We start from the raw sequence: 7,594 nt of genomic DNA on the forward strand, positions 1-7,594 counted from the left end.
GGCATCCCACAAAATAGCAGGGTTTGAAGTACGGGAGGCCTTTAGAAAACGTAACTGAATCTAGACAGCTGTTGGAAGAAAATGTACCAGAGAAATAGAACTGGTAAATATATTGGCTATTCCAAGACCAGGGGACATCTAATCCAGTTCCCCTTGGAGAACTGCTTTCCTTTTTTTTTTTAAAAAGATTTTTTAAAAATATGTCTTTATTTATTTATTTTAGACAGAATCTTGCTCTGTTGCCTGGGCCAGAGTGCCATGGCATCAGCCTAGCTCACAGCAACCTCAAACTCCTGGATTCAAGCAATCCTTCTGCCTCAGCCTCCCCAGTATCTGGGACTACAGGCACGCACCACCAAAATTAGCTGGACAACTAAAAATAGAAAAATTTAGTAGAGACGGGAGTCTCACTCTTGCTCAGGCTGGTCTCGAACCCCTGACCTCAAGCAATCCTCCTGCCTCGGCCTCCCAGAGTGCTAGGATCACAGACATGAGCCACTGCGCCTGGCCGAACTGCTTTCTTTATCTTGCTAGATTTCTCCTCCCGAACCAAAATTTTCATTTTTTTCTCTCTGGGAAAAAAGACAAAGAGACTCCATATTTTGAACTGTATTTAGTCCAAACTTCCATGCCAGACCTAGGGCTCCCATAGCTGGACAACTGTACTTACTTAGTGTCCTCTTCTATAACCCTCAGTGTGGAGCATGAGTTTATTTCATTCATTTGTTTATTCATTCATCTATTCACTCAGCAGATATTTACAAGGTGCTTACTTTGTGCCAGGCACAGAGACACAGCAGTGAGCAAAACAGATAAAGTCCTTGCCCTCATGGAACTTACATTCTAGCTGGGGGAGACAGACCATAACCACATAAATACTATAATATACTATGTAAGGTGGCGATAAGTGCTGTGAAGGTCAATGAGACAAAGAGAAGGGGGTAGAGTTGCTGTTTTAAGCAGGGTAGTCAGGGCTCCCTGTGAGAAGGCGGTATCTGAGCAGAAATCGAGAGAGAGTGTGGGAGCAAGACGTGCAAATCTTTGGGAATAACATTCAGGCACCAGAAATAGTTGCACAGGCCTGAGGCAGAAGAGTGCTTGGCCTGCCAAGGGACATCGAGGAGGAATGTGTACAGGCACAGCATGAGCCAGGGGGACCTGACAGGAGATGAGATCAGACCGAGACAGACCCTGTGGGGCCTGGCAGGCCACTGAAAGGCTTTGGTTTTTACATTGAGTGACATGAGAAGCCTTCAGAGGAATCCAAGCAGAGTGTCACCTGCCCTGATTGGGCTGTAAACTGACCCTATGCTGGTCCCCATCCCTCCAGCCCCAGAGATGTGGGAGAGCCCCCTCTTCATCACCCTTCCAGATGAAATCATCACTTTGTCCCTTCTAGTTTGGGCTAATCTCTCCTTTTTCTGAGCTCCTAGTGGACATACAGTCCAATCACTGGTCATTTCCCTTCTAAAATTCCCTACATGATTACGAACTCCTTGTGAGCAGAGACTGCTATTGTCACCTCTAGCCATTCATTAGACAATCCCTCCCACATGGTCCCAAGCTGGTGTCCCCTGCTGCCTGCGACAGGACTGTAACCATCCTATTGGAAAGTTCTTCTATTATTGGCCTGAAAGCCACATCCCGATACCTTCCACCCTCCGTCCTAGTTTTGGCCTCAGGAACTGCACAGGGCACACCCAAGTCCTCCTCCACATGGCAGCCCTTGGAATCTTCTTTCATGCATGTGACCTTCCTCGTTCCCTCAGTCAGCAGGTAGGGCCCCAGGCTCACCTGTCTCCCGGGCCCCAGGAGACAGCTTCATCTGGGTCTCAGCCAGGCTCCTCATCATCGCCATGTCCAAGGTCAGGCTCATCAACCTCCTCTTAAAACGTACTTCCTCCCCATGTTCTTTACTTTGGGAAAAGGCTTCATCTAGTCTCCCCTGGGGGGCATCCATGGCAGCTCCACTCCCCTTCCCTTCCCCACAAAGCCTTGCCCTCCCCGCTGCCCTGGCGGAGGCCCTCACCAAGTCGCCTCCAACCGTCGTTCCTGGTTTCGCTACCTGGTATCTTGCATTCCTCTAATCAGTTCCTGGCCCTGCTCCTTGCATGATGTTTCTAGAAGGCAAATCTGGTCTTGTTGCTACCCTGCTCAAAGCCCTTCAGTGGCTCCCTATTGCCCTCAGAGTCAAGTCCAGACTCCTTAGTTTGGCAAAAAAAAAAAAAAAAATTGTCCTCCAGGACCTAACAACTGTGCTTACTCAGAATCAAGATTCAGCGTCACAACAGAGTGGAAACACAGATTGAAACTAAGAAAGGAAATGGTTAGAGGAAAAGACTCACAAATGCCCTGCATTAAGGTTGAAAAATAAAAGCTTAAGCAGAACAGAATAAGGGTAACTTGGCTTAATTCCTGGAAAACAAGCAACCCAATTACCCCAGAGACTTCTGACAACTGTAAATTCAATATGTGACAACAGCGTGACATCATCATCCACACAAACAGCGACTGACTCATCCCGCTCTTTGGGTGACGCACTGGAAGTGGAATGTTGGCGTTCTGGAGTTTTCCCAGAGGAGAGTGGCCAAGAAAGTGAGGATCTGCAAACCTAGCCAGGCAGAGAACTTCTAATTCATTCAAATTCCTTTCAATCCAACTGAAATGTATCTTTGGCCATCTTGTGCCACACTCTATATTACAGAAGAGCTTCAAGTTCATCCCCTGTCCAGGACTCTAGATTCCCTGTACCCTGCTCTGCCATCCCCATTTTCTGCAACATTTCTCTCTTTCTAACGTACTATGTGATCTCTTCATTTATTAAGTTTATTGTTTATCTGTCTTCCCTGTTAGTTTATCACCTCCGTGAAGCAGGCATCTTTGTTGGTTTTGTTCACTGATGCATTCCGAGTGCCTGCAACAGCATCTGGTCCATAATGGGTACTCGATATGTAAGTGATACCTATAATTTATATATATATATATGAGACCATATAAATGATAGTCTAATGGAGATGGGCATGGAATTCTGCCCACCAATTGTACTAGTTCTCCTTTTCAGCAAAATTGAAAATTGTGCCTTCTATATTGTCACCCAGGTTGCTGATTAAGGTGTTAGAAGGTGTGTGTCTACAGGTCTGCTGACACAGGTGCTCCAAGAAGTATATATAAGGATATTTGTGCTCACAATGTTGAGCACTTCAGAAGATTAAATGCACCTGTCAATTAATAGAGGCCTGGTATGCCCATGTAATAGACTATCATACGTAGTCATTTTTTAAAAGGAGGAGGCAGATCTCCAGTTACTGATTTAAAATGATCTCCAAGATGTATCACTAGATAGAAAAATGGAAAGTGCATTTATGATGCTTCCACTTGTGTTTTTTAAAATATCCGGAAGGAGTTTATATACTATATTAGCCTTTTCCCTTGCTTTTACTTTTTGTTTTGGTTTCTTTGCTGTGGTCTTGGTGGTTGCATTAAGATTTATATGGTGGATCCGTTTAGGAATAATTGAACAAACATTAGTTGAGCGCCCACTATATGCCAAGCAGGTGCTAGAACCTAATATGCTATTTCCTTTAGCCCTGTGATGCAGTGGTTACTAGTCCTATTTCACAGTCAAAGAAAATGAGACTTGATGACTTGTTCAGGGTCTCACAACTCCTAGAGTCCACCTGACCCAGTGGTCACATGCCCTTACCCTTCCAGCCCAGCACCTCTGTCAAGGGCAGGGTTTGCCATTGCATTTCCGTGTCCCCTCTTGGTATGCAGACATGCTGTGGCACTGCACAGAGGTGGCATGGCCTTTGAGGAACTCTGGCTTTCTGGCTTTGAGGGAGCCTGGCCAGTTCATCCCCGCACCCCTGCAGAGCTGTGGAATGACAAGGTATTGCCACAGACATGTCAGAAAGCAGGAGTTGGCAGGTCTGTCTCTCACCTGCACAGGAAACACACACTGTCTGCCTGCCCAGGTGGGAGACCTGGAGCCCACCTGTTCCAATGGCCTCTCCACCAGCAGCTGCGTTCCTGCCCCTACTTCAGGGCCTCAAGGAGGAGAGAAGCTCCTCTCATCAGCACAGCCTCAGTATCAAGGCAAGCTCTGTTTTGTCTAAGACGGAAGGCCAGAATTTAGTTAATTTTATCATTTTGGGAGATTCAACTGTTTTAATGAAAAGAGGGGACCTTGGGGCTGGTGGCATCACAGATAAGGGAGTGTGGAAAGCCGCAGCAGATGGGTGACCTTGTTCTGCTTATTAACTCCTTTCCTTCCCCTCTGCCCTTCCACAGCCCCTCCCTTGATTTCATTTTCTAGTCCAAGGTTTTAACAGCAGGAGGGGAAGAAATAATTAGCACAGCCAAACCTTGGGAAAATGCTGCTTCAGGGCAATCCACATGTGCTCAGCGGATCCGTGGCCTTCAAGCAGAGCCCAGCTGGACGCTCCCCAAAGCCAGGCCCACATCCACGTGGGGAAGGAGACAGCCAGCCTGGCACCCACAGGGACGGAGGCTGAGGCCGTCTGCAGGGCCAGCCTGACTGTCTGGGCCGAGGCTCTCCAGGAGGTATTGATCCAGGTGGCTCAGCAAGGAAGAGAGCTGCTAATTCTCACCTGTGCTAATTCAATCCCGTTCCACAAACATTTATTGAGTGCCTGTTCTGGATCAAACCCTATACTAAGGTCTGGGGCTTTGAAGAGGAGTAAGACCTGTCCCCACTGAAGAACCAACTGGTGATCGTTCTGGTTGACAGAGCCCAACAGGGAACCTACCCAAGACCCAGAAGGGAGTTACTGGAATAGGCTAAGATCAGGAAATGGGCCCAAGGTCCCAAACCATAGTGGCCATTTGGCCTTCAGGGGCCCAAGATCTGCTCAGAAACAGGGAGGGGAAAGAATCACAGCCAGGGGAGAATGTCGACAGGCCGGGAGAGTCAGATTCTATTCCAATGTTCCCTAAGGCCATTTGCATTTCTCATAGGATCTATCCTTTCCCCCCACCCCTAGAATATTACAGGTATACAAATGTTTTGCTTACTTGGATTGCTTTCATACCGCCTGAGTCAGAGTTATAAGTGTGCCCATCACCCAGATAGTGTCCATTGTACCCGTTAGATGTGATTTCACCCATCCCTTCCTCCCCCCACCACCTGTTTGATTTCCATTGTGTTTTACTTCCAACTGTGCACCATACTATCTATCCTAATTTTTGGTTTGAAAATATATTTTCCTGAAATGAATGTCATGTGACAAGATGTGTGTGTTAATATGCTTGAAAATCTGTGTGGAGGAGTGGGGATAAAAAAAGAAAGAAAGAAAATCTAGGCCGGGCGTGGTGGCTCACGCCTGTAATCCTAGCACTTTGGGAGGCCGAGGTGGGCGGATCGTTTGAGCTCAGGAGTTCGAGACCAGCCTGAGCAAGAGCGAGACCCCATCTCTACTAAAAATAGAAAGAAATTATATGGACAGCTAAAAATATATATATAGAAAAAAAAAAATTAGCCGGGCATGGTGGTGCATGCCTGTAGTCCCAGCTACTCGGGAGGCTGAGGCAGGAGGATCCCTTGAGCTCAGGAGTTTGAGGTTGCTGTGAGCTAGGCTGATGGCACGGCACTCACTCTAGCCTGGGCAACAAAGTGAGACTCTATCTCAAAAAAAAAAAGAAAATCTACTGTCTCTAATCAGTTCTACCTCTGACTTGCGCCCTGAGAAGTTTCTATACCACACACACCCACTACTTCTATCCATCTAGTTGGAGGCCTGTTGTGGATGTGTAGTTTTGAGGGTCCTGTACCTGACATTTTTTTTTTTTTTATGGAACGCTTCACGAATTTGCGTGTCATCCTTGTGCAGGGGCCATGCTAATCTCCTCTGTATCATTTCAATTTCAGTATATGTGCTGCCGAAGCGAGCACTGTACCTGACATATTTAAAACATGAGACAACTTCATTGGCTGATATGTAAGGAGATTATTATGTACATTACGTGCATTTTTTCAAAAACAATCATATCCCCATGTAAATAATTTTCAAGTCATCATTGGGAGAAATCCTTGGAAATTTTCAAGTAAGACAGTTTTATTTACTTGGTATTATTGGTTTACAATCTGTTCCACAGAAATGCCTGCACAAAAACTTTGTTTTAACTAAAATATGTATCATACCCTTCTCTGTCTTTTCAAAGAGTGTGCTGAACATTTTCTTGATGATTCAGGGTTTTATTAATTTAATAATGATTGTACTTCAACTTTGCACAACATTTGCCTCCAAATGCTATTGAAATTCGTTGAGCTATTTTTCATTACACTGACACTGAATATATTACGGGCTTTTAAAAAATGTCATGCTTCTTTTTTATAATTTTTTTTGCCTCTTTTTCTCAAGTTAGGCTACGACATTTAAAAATTTCTTTCCATATTCTAATTTATGGCACCTACTTTGCTGCTGATATTGATAATAGTAATATTAATAGCCATTCATTAGGCAGTTACCACATACTCGGCACTGTACTAAGCACTTCATGACTATTTCTTCATTTAGTCCTTACAAATTCCCTATAAAGCAGTAGGTGTCCGTATTTACAGATGAGGACACGGAGGCTTAGAGAGAGAGATAAACTTGCCCTTGTTCACACAGCTAGAGGCAGGAGGAGAAGCTCTGCCGTGCAAGTTCGGAGCTCATGCCATTGACCATTGTGCGGTACCGGTCCTGCTCCAGCCAGGTTAACAGACAATCAAGCTCAGTTACACGTTTCTGAACAAGAGCTCCTGTGCTCCGGTGAGGATCTGTGAAGCTCTCCAGTTAGTAAAGTCTCAGAGCTTTAATGGGCGTCCTTTCTTTGCTGACTTCCTTGTCCTCGAAAATAGTTCGAATAGCTACGATAGCTGAGAAAGGGAAGCTGGATCACTAACGTCCTATCTTCCTCTAGAGTAGTATCTTGCCCTTGTGCAGCACCTGTCCTAGAACCTGTTCAGAAACATAATTTAAAGCCCCGTATGTTTTTTACAGCGTCTCTGTGACACACTCCTGTTAATAGGCATTATTGTAACAGTTTTACAGCTTTAAAACCAAACGCCAAAGGAGAATTCACAAGAATCGTGGGCGCTCATGCTGACCCCAACACTTCTTCGACCTACCCATTGTCCCAAACTGCAGGGACCACTTGGTCCCCGGAAGCCCACGATCTGCTCAGATATCTTTAGGCAAATATTTGATCTCCTTTTCTTTTTCACTGTTTTTCCATTCCTTCCACAGTGCTTATTGACAATGTGGGAGGCCCGACGCCGGGCGCCAGCGTCAGCTTCCTTGCCTTCCATGCGTCCGTTCTTGTGGAGTCAGAAGGGGACACGGGCTGGGCGAAGGGGATGATGTTATATCGTCGCCTTCTCAGCAACTGGCAACTCCATTCTTCTGGCTGTTCAGGCCGAAGCCCTTGGCGTCATCCCCAACTCTTCTCTCTCTTTCTCTCATGGGCCACATCTGACCCACCCGTCAGAAAAGCCTGTCAGCCCTACAAACATACCCAGAATCCGAGCCCTCCCCATCGCCTCCATGGGCACCACCCAGCCCACGCCATCCTCACCCTCACACGTTATGGC

General features: G+C 46.1%; 1 non-coding gene across 1 annotated transcript; it reads right to left on the reverse strand.

Moving 5' to 3' along the window:
• Positions 1-5,804: 5,804 nt before the first annotated feature.
• Positions 5,805-5,911, reverse strand: LOC138383595 (U6 spliceosomal RNA). Its single transcript, XR_011233650.1, has one exon. It is a non-coding gene; the product is annotated as a U6 spliceosomal RNA (small nuclear RNA).
• Positions 5,912-7,594: the final 1,683 nt, after the last annotated feature.

The sequence above is a fragment of the Eulemur rufifrons genome, chromosome 5, assembly GCF_041146395.1.
Source record: "Eulemur rufifrons isolate Redbay chromosome 5, OSU_ERuf_1, whole genome shotgun sequence".
NCBI classification, from domain to species: domain Eukaryota; kingdom Metazoa; phylum Chordata; class Mammalia; order Primates; family Lemuridae; genus Eulemur; species Eulemur rufifrons.